The following is a 15,301-nucleotide window of genomic DNA, read 5'->3' on the forward strand; positions in this document are numbered from 1 at the left end:
GCCTATAGCTTAAATGCATACAAGTTTTCAGGATCTGGATTATGAAGAAATGGGCTCTATTTATAGGAAAAATGGAGCAATGGATGGCTGAGATTGAGTAATCTCAACAAGGGTCAGGATTGAATGATTTCAAATCCATGTGAGGGCTTTCAACCCAATCCCAGGATGACAAGTGTCAATGTGAGATAGGTTGAGAGGGGAAGGAATAAGCATTAAATGCTTGATATGACTTTGAGATTTAGAGTCAAGGTTAGTTGAATGAATAAACTCTTTATTCAAAGAATAAAGCTTTTATCCAATGGATAAACTCTTGTGCAAATGTGAAAAGGATGAACATGGTCAAAACAATAAATGTTTGGGGAGATAAGTTTGAAATAACCATAAATGGTTATGTAAGAGCCATAAATGGTCATGTAAGAGCCATTAGTGGTCTTGGAAGACTTTGGGGGTTAATTTGTTGAACACACAAAGCATTAAATGCTTTTCAAAGACTTTTGAAGTCTTTGAGAAGTGACTCCATTTTTGCTTAGGAATGTGACAATAATTAGGGGATGGATTAGGCTAATTAGGAAGGGGTTAGAAGAATCTAGAAGGGGATTAGATTTTGCAAGTGGATTTGGTGGGTGAGGGAAAATAGGATTTTATTAAAATAAAAATTCATTTATTCCAATAAATGTGTGCAAGTTGCATTTGTAGGAAAATGCAAGTGGGGTGGGGATAATGATTTAAATAAATTTTTTATTTAATTTATTTAAAAGAGGAAAAGGGGATTAAATGAAATAAATATTATTTATTCATTTAATTGATTTGAATTTGGTTTAATGAATTAATTAAAATAAATTGAATAATTTATTTAATTAATAGAAGAATGTTTGGGGATGAATTAATTAAATATTAATTTAATTAATTGATGGCTAGTGGATTTTTTAATGAAATAAATAGCAAATATTTATTTAATTAAGATGGACAGATTTGTGTGACTACATTTGCCCCTCTTTGAGACAGTGTGGTTTATCGCGTCGTTTCAAAGAAAGAAAAACTGGTGTGAAGAAAATGCCCCATAAAATGTAAATTTAATGGGTGGTATGCCCCTTCGAGAGATGGGCCGAAAAATTTCAAAAAAATCAGGCGATCTCTCGAAAAAGAATGAAAATTGGTAGGGTGGTAGAAGAGAGTTAGCCTTACAGGTGAAAAATAGAAGAAATCGGGGGTAAAATGGAGAAATGGGGGGCTTGGGAAGTTCATGGGGACCACGGCGGTGAGCGAGGGGAAGTTACGGTGGCAACGAAGGGTATAAATGGGGTGAAAGGGATGAAAACAAGATCATTTGTGACCGCAACCAGTGGAAAACCAGAGCTCTGACAGTGACATTTGGAGGAGCGAGCAGCAGTTAGGATGCTGATACCGATTGTAGAGCACAAATTTGAGCGAGTCCGACGGTTCCAACGCTCAGACGACTACTGACCAGCGGTACGCAAATTTAAAATTTTAATTTGTATGCATTTTTGATACGTTTTGAGCTGAGTCCAAGTCGAGTCGGAGCAAGAGCACTGGAACTACGGTTTTGACGCTTTTGCTCCATGAACTAGTGCTACTGTGCCACAATGGCGCTATTGCCCCATTGTTTGAGCGTTTTTGTTTTGTTGTAGCGCTATTGTATGCAAGTTTAAACGTTGTTGATTAATAAGCGCTATTGAGGGCATGTTTGAGCGCTATTGAACTTTATTAGCGCTACTGTGTAGTTGTTTGAGCACATGTGTAGTTTGAGCACTATGGGATAGCTGATTGAGCACTTTTGTTAGGGTTGTAGCGCTATTGTTGGGAAACTAGCGCTTTTGATGGTAAAATAACGCTTTTGCTTTAGGATAAAGAGATGCCCCAGTTTGGATGAAGAAAATCTCCCGATGCCAATGATTGATGGATGGCGAGGTGAAGTGGGAGTTGTTTTGAACCATAGCAGCCTGATGAGACTTAGGTCATTTGTTAGGATAAATGCCCGTTGAAGTGTAGGTGGCCATGATTGCTTACCTGTTGAGACCCAAAGATACTTGATCAAAGTATCTGTTGATAGTCTAGGTTTAAACTTAAGAAAGTTTGAAAACAAAACAACTGATAGTGATTGATGAATGTCCATGTGCAGGAGGAGCTGGGCGTGTTGCAGTTACATGAGTGACATCCTGCGACATAGGGGTTGCGGGATCGATTGACATAGGCAGAGATAGACTGCATTGCCAGGACGGGACTATATGAGGTGATGCACATGCCCGTGATTTGTATGAATCACGGATTGATCATAGCGTTAGCTGAGCGGTGGCACAGCGAGACGTGCACCTTCCATCTGGCATAGGGGGAGATGACAGTGACCCTAGAGGATGTGCGGCGCATCCTACGAATTCCGATTCGGGGGGAGCTAGTTAGATATGATAGATCCTGGGGGACTCTTACAGTGCAGAGGATTTTTGATGAGGACGTTTTCATTGATGATGGCTCCATTGCCTGGGAGGAGATTGCGGCATTATGTGAACCTCTTCCAGCAGTCTTATCAGGTATCATGGGAGGTCTTCTTTGTCCTAACAAGCGATCACATGGTTTGGCCATGGGGTGGGGGCAAGTGATTAAGATGATGATGATCGAGGGGACCCGATTTGCGTGGGGGCCATGTGTGCTGGCGCACCTGTACCAGGAGCTCCATGAGGTTGTGTATCGGGAGAGAGGTTCCTTAGCAGTGGGCATGACGCTACTGCATATTTGGGTCTGGGAGCATCTACCAGTGACTCGACCAGTGAGTCTGAGATTTCGCGTAGTGGATTAGCCATATATATTCATGTATAGCGACATGATGAGTCAGCCCCACCTGGGGAAGTTAGAGTGGTGGCGGCGGGCATTAGATGATTTGGATGTAGTGATATGGCGACCATACTTGGAGTGTGAGCCATGGGATGATGATGCAGAGGCCCTGCCTTACGTTTTTATGACCCGATTCCTCATTGGGAGGACCTCATACCATGTGGAGAGACAGGTGCCGGGGAGAGTGCTGAGATAGTTTGGACGACAATAGGGACTACCCAGTGGATCAGGAGAGTATGCTCAAGTTATTCGGGAGAGATACACATGGGGGCCAGTGCTACCATATGATCAGGCACTGACAGAGTTCCAGAAACTACAGGTGAGACCGTGGGATATACAACTGAGGGTCATGGAAGTAGGTGTGACAGATGAGTACGCGCAATATCGGGCAGTGCACCCGATCTTACGGATCTTTGATCCAGCAGAGCCGATCCTGAATTTTGAGGATGAGAGGGGATGGAGACGGAGGAGGGCAGGAGGTCGAGGACCGAGGGCAGGTGGAGGAGATGGAGGAGGAGGTGGAGGAGGAGGAGGGTTGGGGATGCAGAGTCAGTAGAGAGGGAGAGGTGGACTGCCTCTACAGATATCATAGGGACCATTGATACAGGGAGGAGTTCAGTTGAGTGGGAGGGGGATGGAGAGGGAGATCCTGATGGACAGAGGGGAGGGGACAACTGGAGAGGGTGGTGTAGGTGAGGCGGCTATGGATACCGGGGAGGGAGCCACTGGAGATCTGCGAGATCATATGATAGTACGTTTGTAGACCCAGATAGAGGATTTGGAGGTGGAGGTGGCAGCTAGAGATGTGCAGCTATTTGCACGAGAGTCAGAGCTAGCGGTGGTGCTGTGAGAGAGGGATAGTGCAGCGGAGAGATTGGCAGAGCTGTAGGAGAGAGTGCGTGTTGGAGTAGGAGCACAGGGGCCTATGGGGGAGGTGATGAGGGAGATGCGGCGAGCACAGGGGCCTACAGGGGAGGTGATGAGGGAGATGCGGTGAGTACAGGTAGAGATAGACTACTGGCGGGGTTTATATGAGTAGGTGATGCCAGTTAGTCAGCGAGCTCTTAGCTATTCGCAGATGCGGCAGGCTAGATCAGAGCGATCACAGAGGGTGCAGAGCAGTGGGGGTGTGATGGGTCCACTATGGAGGGAGAGATCAGGGGATGCAGGAGGGAGTGGTGGTTCGATGAGGCCTCCATGGAGAGATGGATCAGGTGGTGCGGGCACCAGTGGTGGAGCAGGTGGAGGTGTTGGGATAGCATCTGGCCAGAGTGACATTTGAGAGAGCATTTTTGCATGCATATATGTATTGTATCATTGTTTATTTTTTGGACTGTATCTTGGATGGCTCTTGGTAGCCGATTTTATAGACTTCATTGTACTTTGATATATGAGATGATATATATGAGGAGATCCCATATTTTGATGACATGCAGTTGATTATGTATGGATGTTTATGCAGATGATGAGTTATTGCTTAGATGGATATGTGTACATGTATGCATTTGATGAGATGTTTCTTATATGCATGTTTTTATGATGATTTATGATGTGGGATATTGACATATGAATGCAGGTTTATATATGTATGATTTGTTTGATTTTTGATGTAATGCTTTATGTATGTAATGCCATGATGATGGGGTATGCTTATGATGATTTATGAACAAGATTTTGGTGTTTCCTATTTTGATATAATGATGAGATAATGATATGCAATGATGTTAAGGCAATGTTTGAATGAATCATGTTATGTATGGATATGTATCTAGATGGTTTTGTTAAATGAATGCAATATGAAGAAACAAAATGTAAAGTACAAATGTTCATATGATAATGATGTTAAGTAAAAAAATGATAATGTGATGATACTATAACTTATGGTGTTAATAACTGCACCTTAATGCAATTAAAAAAGAAAAGAGGATAATGAATGCAATGTGAATGAATCCTAAAATAAGCATAATAAGATACTTAATAATGGATGAATGAATGCACTTTTTAACTATAAATGAATGTATGCAATAATAAATGAGAAAAGGATAATGAAATGATGATGGATAATTGACACTAAATGAATGCATAATAAATGTGTAAAAACAATCAAAAGACAATTTGATCCCATGAATGAATCTAATTATTTATGATTGATGCAATGATGCAAATGATTTAATGAAAACTAATGTCAAAAATGAACTATATGCAATGTTAAGTTTAAAAATGACATGAATGTTCTTAATGCAAGATGCAACTTAATGTGATGATGAGATAACCATGAGGAATGCAAGGTTTGTAAGACTTTGCATGATGCATTGATGATGTATTAGAGTACTCAGTTGTGATTGTATCCAAGACTAGCTTAATTTTTACATTTTGCATATAAATCCTATATATGAATGAGTGAATGGATGGGTGATATACAATGGAATGCAAGATATAAACAAATGAGATGAAATGACGATCCATAGTGCTCTATTTTAATCATTGAGCTTTAAAATGTTGGAAGAGAATACAAGCATCTTGACATAATGATTCAAGATGACCTAAGTATTCCTTACATGGATTTTATATAGCAAGTTAATACAAATGGCTTGATATAAGGGTCAAGTCGACCAGAGTATTGCTTGCGGAACAAACAAGGATTATCTCTATTCATGCATGACTTGGATCGTCCTCCTTGATCTTAGGCTGATCATATCCTGAGACAAGTGCATACCGTACTAAGAGATAAAAACCTTTATCCAATTTGGATGAGGAGGAACCAAAGAATGAGCATTGTACCTGTAAACAGACAGTATATACATAAAGAATAAAGAATAAGGATCCTTGGTAATGGTTCATGCTCATATGGTTGAGGTATACGCTCTAGTCAGCGAGCCATAATGATCTATAACTGCATTTTGCATAAGATCACGTAGCTTGGTGAACTTCCCACGTAGACACCATTAGTACATGCCCCAGAACTTCATCGGAAATAATGCACCAATGATACAAAACAATGCTAAAAAGATCCCGATACAGATAAACAAATGATTGTACTCACAAATCAACCAAGTATTTGATAGCTTAACATAATTTTCTTGTCAAAGAAAACGTCACTTTTGTCTTTGTTTTGGTAAGGAAGGATGCATCCTTGTTTAAAGACAGTTTGATTGTTGTTGGTGATTGCGTGATCGATTGGTAAATGGTCATCGTGTGAGTAGTTTTTCAATGTTTGTTTTGTATCTATGCGGATGAGTATGTACAATGTGTTTGCCATGTTTTTGTGTGATTTTTGATGTTTTCTGATATTTTTTGGATTTTGTGAGACATTTTAAATGTTTTTGGTATTTTGTGAGATATTTAAATGTTTTTGGGATTTTGATGATTGTTTGGAATGAAGAACTTAATGAATCATAAGACAATGTAGAACCTACTTCCATTAATAGGTTAAGGGTATTGCCCCCAGGTGTAGACATGACTATGACAAAGTGGGATGCAAGACGCATGAAGTACTTTCTTTGATTACAGATCACATAACAAGCCATGGTTTTGGACGGATGGATGTATGTATGAAGTAGATGTGATCGCAACAAGTTTGAAAGACAATGGAGCCATAGCCTTTATGAGTGGTGCCTATTTGCCAGGTTTTCACCATCGCACTTACCCAAGGTGCCACAGGAGTGGTTGTTCACTGTTTGGATGGATGATTTTTCTTTTCTTTTTTTTTTGGTGTTTTTGTATTTTCTTCTGGACATTTTTCTGGATGTTTTTGGTATTTTCTGGTATGCAGGGGAGCTTGATGCTCTGTACAGCTTAGGTATAAAACCATTTTAGGTGCATTCTATTGATTGGATCTGCGAGCAGATCTCCTTCTGAAGTAGCCAAGTGATATGCCCCGGACCCAAATACAGCAGTGACAACATATGGGCCTAGCCAGTTTGATTCAAACTTGCCCTGATGTTCTCTGTTTGGTTGATTACAAGGATTCTTTCATAGAACAAGATCACCTACCTCAAATGTATGAGGTCTAACTCGGTGATTGTAGCTTTTGCTCATGCGCTGCTGATAGGCTTTGAGATGGTTGTATGTAGCTTGTCGCTTCTCATCAAGTAACTCTAAGTCTTGGAGGCGTGAGACTCTGTACACTTCATCATCTATTAGATTGTGCAAGGAAACCCATAGTGATGGGATCTCGACTTCAATAGGTAAGATAGCTTCTACACCATAGACCAATGAGTAGGGAGTTGCGCCTGTAGGGGTTCGAATGCTAGTTCGATATGCCCATAGTGCTGGATTCAATTGAACATGCCAATCACGACCGACATCATTGACTATCTTCTTTAGGATCCTCCATATATTTTTATTGGATGCTTTAGCTTGACCATTGCCTTGTGGGTAGTAGGGTGTGGAAAAGTGGTGTTGGATATGAAATTTCTCACAAAGTTCCCGGACATCCTGATTTTTGAAAGGAAGACCGTTATCTATGATGATGGACATGGGTAAACCATACTGACAGATGATGTAGTTGAGGATGAATGAGGTGATCTGCTTGCCAGTGACTTGGGTAAGTGGAACAGCTTCGATCCACTTTGTGAAATATTCGGTGGCAGTAATAATGAATTTATGGCCATTAGATGAAGATGGATGAATCTTACCCACAAGGTCAAGACCCCATTGACAAAAAGGCCATGGTGTCATGATTGGTTGCAGTTCTTGTGCTGGTGCATGTATCAGGTCTCCATGAACTTGACATTTCTTGCATTTTCTAACAAAGTAGTAGGAATCCTTTTCCATGGATGGCCAATAGTATCCATTGCGCAGGAGTTTCTTGGATAGTGATGGACCACTCGAGTGAGTCCCACAAATTCCCTCATGGACTTCTTCCAAAGCCTTTGTTATCTCACCTTGTTCCAGACATCGAAGGAGAGTACCATCAAGACCGCGTCGGTATAGGGTGTCAGCAATAATGGTATATCGAGCAGTTTGGCGAATAAAGGTTTTACGTTGGTTATTCGATCGGTTGGGAGGAAGGGTGTGATCGTGGAGGTAGGCGTAGAATTCACCGTACCATGGGGATTCAGGACCGACAAAGCGACATATCATTTCAGATTTAGGGATATTATAAGCGGGAATCCAAAGCTGTTCTACCAAGAACTCGTAGCATGTTGAATTATGTGGAAGATCTAGGAGAGATGCGATGGTAGCCATAGCGTCAGCAGCTCAATTTTGATCTCTTGGTATCTACTCAAAAGTGATAGTAGTAAATGATGTCTTTAGAGTGTCCACCATTTGCTTATATGGCATGAGTTTATCATCCTTGGTCTGATATTCATCAGTTGCTTGTCGAATGACCAGTTGTGAGTCGCCATATACTTGTAGTTCTTGTAATTTCCATTGTACGGCTAACCTGAGTCCCGTGATCAAGGCCTCATACTCTGCTATGTTGTTAGTGCATGGAAATGTGAGCCTGTAAGACTTCGGGATGCTATCACCTTGAGGTGTGATAAATAGGATGCCTGTCCCTGAGCCATGTCTAGTGTATGAACCATCAAAGTATAATTTCCATGGTTGTGTTGTTGTGATCATGAATACCTCTTCATCTGGAAAATTGGAAATGAGAGGATGATCACCTATGAGGGGTGCATCGGCCAATTGATCTGCAATAACTTGACCTTTGATAGCTTTACGGTCCATGTACTCGATGTCAAATTCACTTAGAATCATCACCCATTTGGCCAAGTGGCCTGTCAATGCTGCTTTGTTGAGTAAATACTTGAGTGGATCAATCTTTGCAATGAGTTTTACCTTGTGTGTTAATAGATAGTGCCTCAGTTTAGTGGCTGCCAGGATTACTGCTAGGCAAGCTCGCTCAATAGGTGTATAATTGAGTTCATAGCCCACCAGTGTGCGAGAGATGTAGTAAATAGCACACTCTTTGCCTTCTTCATTATGTTGTGCCAATAGTACACCCAATGCTGTACTTGTTGCTGAGATATAGAGTAACAATGGTCTACTTGGATCGGGTGGCATTAGCAATGGTGGATTCATGAGATAGTCTTTAAGCGTCTGAAATGCTTGCTGGCATCGGGCATCCCACTGAAAGTGGATGTTCTTGTGTAGTAGGTGTGTGAATGGGTGACACTTATCAGCCAATTGTGCAATGAATCTTCAGATGGATTGAAGCCGTCCTTGTAATGTCCTTAGCTGACTGATATTCTTTGGAGGTGGCATGTCCATGATTGCCTTAACCTTTGCTGGATCGACCTCAATACCTTTGCTTGAGACAATGTATCCTAGAAGCTTCCCGGAGGTCACTCCAAAGACACATTTCTTGGGGTTGAGTCGAACATGGTATTGTTCCAGTCTATCAAAGATTTTATCTAAGATGTGGAGATGCCCTTCTCTGGTGAGTGATTTTGCTAGTAAGTCATCCACATAATCTTCCATCATAGTATGCATCATGTCATGGAAGATGGTGGTTATTGCTCTTTGATAGGTCGCTCCTGCATTCTTTAGACCGAAGGGCATTACATTCCAGCAATATGTGCCCCATGGACATGTGAAGGCTGTCTTATGTTGATCTTCTGGTGCGATCTTTATCTGATTGTATCCTGAAAATCCATCCATGAGTGAAAGCATGGCATGTCCTACTGTCAGATCCATATGATGTCGATATTTGGAAGGGGGAAGTCATCCTTAGGACAGGCTTTATTCAGATCTCTGAAGTCAGTACAAATGTGGATGCCCCCTTTTGGTTTGCCAACAGGCACAATATTGGAGATCCATTCTCCATAATCAATTGGTCTAATGAAACCAACATCTAGGAGTTTCTTGAGTTCTGTTTTGACTAGTACTGCAATTTGAAGATGCATCTTACGAAGCATCTGCTTGACAGGTTTGGCTCCTTTTGCTATGGTGAGGTGATGCATGACTAAATCAGGATCAAGCCCAGGCATGTCTGCATATGACCATGCAAAGTTGATCTGACGCTTCTGGAAGAACTCTATAAATTTAGGCTGTTCCTCTGGAGTGAGAAGAGATGCCAGATGTATGAGGTGAGGATTTTCAGGAGTCCCCACATTGTATTCTTTGGTTTCCTCAATGAGAATCATTGATCATTCCTGTTGTGCACTATCAAGGAGAATGTCAAACCCTTCATCCTCAGGTGCCTTAGAGAGGTTTTCACCATTGGATATGCTCTTTCTTTTTACTTTTGTCGGATCAAATAGTGCCACAGTGTGGTTTTCACTGGAAGATCCATGTTTTATTGTTATATTTTCGCAGCTGAAAGGTTTGGCATCTGCCTCGAAGTATGCTGTGCTATTAAGTTCAATGGCGAATCCAGCTTTGTGATCCCCGCTGGGTAGGTTATCCCTTAATTCCAAAAAGTCAATGATGGCCTCATCATTTTGGAAGAGGTCAAGACATGGGGGATTTAGTTGGTTCCATTCGATGAGTTCAGGGTGGATAATAGGCATTACTTTGTCGATTAGGTTAAGTGCGTTAGATGTATCAGTGACGATTAAGATGTTATGATGAAGGTCGTTAATGGTACTCTCCTTGTCAGAATCAGGCGTAGGATGAGATGTAGGGTTTGCGGAAGATGTTTCCAGTTCAGGAACCCAAGTGGTCTTTATCTGTGCTTCTTTGTAAACAGGGATGTCTTTGCGTGGTGGAGGTAGTGGTGCATCTTCCTCATCTGAAGTGTTAAGCTATACAGAATCAAATTCCCACTCATGTGAGTCAGTCTCTGAGTCACTTTCCAGCATCCAATTACTATACCATACTGGGATATCTTTTGAGTTAAATACTGCAGGTGTGATTGGTTGATGTACCTTTGTAGTGATCGGTGCTGCAGGAAGATTGATGGGGATAAAAGAATATGGTACCGGGAGTATCGGTAATATTGACTCAGTTGCTTCTGCTGGAACTGCTGGTGCTATAGATGTTGCTGCGGGTTCTGATACAGTTACTGCTACTAATTGTGTTGCTGATGGGATTACAGGTTCATTTGGTGGAACGAGTGGCATTAGTGATGGTTGTGTTGGGGTGTTGAGCCTCGGTGGGGCAGTTGGGGTGGTGCTTGATGCTGCTTTGATAATGAAAGGTGTTCTTTTTGCAGTTGGTAGACAAAATGGTTTGTTGGGTTTTCCTTTGAATTTTAATTTAGGAAAGATCTATTTTTCAAAGCCTAGGCTTGTATTACCTTTGGGCTTTAATTCCGGTAGCAGAGGTTCATGTCATCCTTGTTTGTAATATCCCAAAGCACTTTGACCATCATATCCCATTCTTTGCATAATAAGGAGGCCTTTGCTATACTGATCCGTAGGAAGTCTAACTTGCAGTATATCAGTGGTGATGGGATCTTTATAGATCCATTCCGCTAAGTCCTCATCTTGGGTTTCTTCTTCTTGACTTTTTCCAAAGATGAAAGGCATTAAAGCACATGTGGGCATGATTAGTGGCTGCTGCAGTAACTGTTGTGGTTTACCATGTGTTCTAGGGGAAATGGGCATTTGTCCCACACAAAAGAGTTGACTCAAGTTCTATTCCCCAAGACCTTCCTCTGCTATCTTCATCTTAAGCTTTTCTTGCTTTGGTATAGTGGTGTTTGAACTGGTAATAGAGGTGGGACTTATATATGATGTGGAGGAAATGGCTTCTCTATTATTAGGAATAGTAATCTTTGGTTGATGGTTGATATTATGGCAATACGCAAAGGGATTTGCATTGCCCAAGATTGTGATCTCTACACCGTTATGTGGGAACTTGATACATTGATGGTAGGTAGATGGAACATCTTACATGGCATGTATCCAAGGTCTTCCTAACAATAGATTGTATGGCAGAGGAAGGTCCAGAACCTGACAGATGACGTGCTTTACCACAGGGCCTACTCGGATTGGTAGTACCACAGCTCCTTTGGAGGAACGCTCTGCATCATCATAGGCTTTGATTGTGATCTTCTTACGAGGATCCACTGATTCTATTGCATATCCCAATGCTATGACCAACTGTAGTGTACAAATATTCAGGCCTGCTCCATTATCGATCAAGACTCGCTTGATCCTATGCTGGTTGATAAAGCCTTCAATGTGTAGTGAGGCGTTATGAGGTTGCTGGAAGGAAGAGTTGTCACTTTCGAAAAAAGTGAGACAAGGTGATGACTTTAGATTTCCAACCATGGCTTGAAATTGGTCTGTATTCAGGTTTGCAGGGACTGACGCCTCTTGGAGTGCTTGATCCAAGATAGTTTTATGAGATGGTGATAGGCACAATAGCTTTAAAATGGATATAAGCGTAGGCGTTTTATCTAATTGTTCCACAAGATTGTACTGCTTTGGGATGGAGGTGGTGCCTTGTGGAGCTGCCTTTATGGTAACCTTGCCACAACATGTAACAACATTGCAGTTTGAGTTGGGATTTTTGAAGGTTATAGTTGCAACTTGTTCACTGGCATCATACAGATGATTTACAGTGTAATTATACGCAGCCTGTGTATAATTAGTGGTATCAGTGCCTCACCTGGAAGTGGAAGGATCCCTTTGATCTTGTGATGGAAGTAGATTTTTGAACATCAGATGATCATTATTGGTTGTTTTTGGGTCATGTCCTTCAATTTCAATTTCTCCTCGGTCAATAAGATCCTGAATAAGATCTTTTAATTGGTGACAATTACTTGTCTTGTGTCCTCTTCCTTGATGGAATTCACAGTGTTCAGTATCTCTCCACCATGCCGGTTTGACTTGAGGCTCATGGTTTGACTTGAGGCTCATAGTTTGATAGTTTAGGTAGAGTGACCAAATTTTGAGAAATAAGTTGTCGCAATACTATTTCAATGGGTTCCCCTAAGGGAGTGTATGTTCATTTTTGTTTTTGCTGACGAGGTCTAGGTTCATCATGAGATGTGATGCGACCCTGATTGGAAGGAACATTTGTGTTGTTCTGAGGTGGAGGATTCTATCCTGCAAACCAAACCACAGGTTGTGCATTTTGTATAGTTTGGGCATCCACAACCCCATCGTTGACGATATTCTTGTTTTTGTTCCAGAAGCTTGGTTTATCACTATTGAAGCGTGGGCAAGGACCATCTTTTGGTTCATTAAAGATTTTGATGAGTCCTTTCTTGATGAGTACCCTTTCACATTTCAAACCCTTGGTGATCATATCATTAAAAGAGTCTGTGTCTTTGACATCTAGGTGAAATTCCATTTCTTCGTTTAAGTCGGAAATGAATATTTCCACTAGTTCTCGTTTAGGTAACTGAAGAGAACATCTGCTAGACATTTGATGCCATCGTTGCAGGAATACTGAGAATAGTTCACCTAGTTTTTGTTTAGTGTTGTACAGATCAACCATGGTGATGTCGCGTTCAATGTTATGAGAGTAATGAGCTAGGAACTTCTGGATGAGTTCCTCAAATGTTCTAATGCCACCTGGTAGTCGGGAAAACCATGATGTGGTTGTTCCTCCCAAGCTTTGGGGAAAAAGGTGCATTAGGTATGTATCTTCATATGTCACTTCGAGACAAGCGGAATGAAATTCTCTAACATGATAACGGGGATCTCCCTTTCCTCTATATTTTTCAAATTTGGGTGTTTCAAATCCTCGGGGAAAGGGTGGCATATAAAGATTCCTATCAAAAGGATAGGGACAGATGTCATTGAGTGAGAATTGGTTAGTCTTGACACCACTATGAAGTTGTTGGGTGAGATTCTCGACTTGTTGCTACAACATCTCCATTTCAGTTGGAGGAGGAGGTGGTGGGTTACCTCGAGGAATGTTATATTTGATGGGATCTCTACCTCTTTCCTCTTCATGGCGACTTTGTCATTCCGATGCTTGTCTTAATTGGGCAAGATCAAAGTCAGTGGGGACTTTGGCTCCTTCTTGAGTGAGTTTTAAGAAGCGAGCATCCGCATTGCTCCTAAGTATTTCGTCAAACAGTCTGTTGAAGAGAGGGTTATGCTGAGCCCTTTCTATCATTGCAGGAGTAGGAGTACTTAGGTTTTCGTCATTTGCATTTTCTCCAAGTGCTTCTTGAAATTCATTGAGATTTTCCTCTTCTTCTTCTTCTATTTCTATTTCTTGTTGCCTTGACCGTGATCGGGTTTGAGCCATTTTGCTTATGAGTCTTTGTTGAAGTTGTGTGAAAATGATGATGAGTTTTTGATGAAATGAGAGATTGATGATTGGTGAAGTGTGTTGCATGTGGATCTCTAGCACTTTTAAGGTCGATGTAACCGAAATTCCTTCTTTGAATTGCTTGTTTGTTTGATAAGTTTTGATGTGATAAGGTGTAGAGAAATCTGAGATGTGTTACAGATTGAACTACCTAGTAATGAGAGGATTCACTCATGAACTAGTTTTAACCTGCATAGATGTGTCTATTAGGATGAGCTTATCCTAGATGTAGAAACAATCTAAAAAAGTGATGTGATGTTTTTGATTTCAAGCAATATCTAAAAGAGAACTTGGGACAAGAACCTTTTAATGTTTTGAGAGTTGGAATGGATTGATGATGAAGTGATGATGGATGAAGAAGATGATGGATGAAATGTTTTAACTTCAATAAAAGCTTTGTGTTACAAATGGGACAAACTCTACCTCTTCCCTTTCGGGTGTTGGTGGTATTTCTCGAGCAGTGTTGTATGTGATACAAACTTTTGGGAGAAAGTTGGGATTAATCTTACCTCCTTGGTTTTTGTGATAACTTAGAGCTCTATATTGCATAAAAGCTCTGCAGTTCAATGATTCTGAATCAAATTCATTTGTTTTGCCTTGAAGGTATAGGTGCATGTGACGCAGAAAAACTCTATGGGACACAAAGATTTGTCTATTGATATAGAAGAATTTCCTCTTTTTGATCAAAGCCTTTGAGCTTAATGGTCTTCTTTTCAAGTTGATATTCTGATGACGCTTCTTCTTTCGCAAGATGTGAAGAATGGTCATAAATTTTGACCCTTTGTTTGTTTGCACTTTGTTTTTGATGTGTTTTGGTTGTTTTGAAAGATGTTGGATGAATACTTTGTTTTTGAGATTGATTTTCCAATTTGATGTTTCTTTGACAAGAAAACAAAGCAAGCACACAAGCACAAGAATGTTGCCTAAAAGGCACAAATGAGTATGGGTCTAGATCAACCCAATCCTTAGACTTGTATATGACCCTTCCTTTAGATGTATTTTAAGATGTATTTCCAAAGCCTGAAGTTGGCTCAATTTGCACTTGGTCTTTAAAACGAAGACACTTCAAACACTTTTTATCCCTAAGGTCAAATGGCCAGTTGTGATAAATTTAGCCCACATCTTGATATTTCTTCAACTTTGGTACTACATACCTTATGAATCCCGCAGTGGCAGGTAAGGATGTGATATACTAAGTCTTGCATGAGCATAACAAATAGATGATCCCTATGATGGGGGAGTCACCACTTTTATCAAGCCACAAGTGACTTTTCAAAAAGCTATGTTT

This window comes from Cryptomeria japonica, chromosome 5 (assembly GCF_030272615.1).
Source record: "Cryptomeria japonica chromosome 5, Sugi_1.0, whole genome shotgun sequence".
Classification (NCBI taxonomy): domain Eukaryota; kingdom Viridiplantae; phylum Streptophyta; class Pinopsida; order Cupressales; family Cupressaceae; genus Cryptomeria; species Cryptomeria japonica.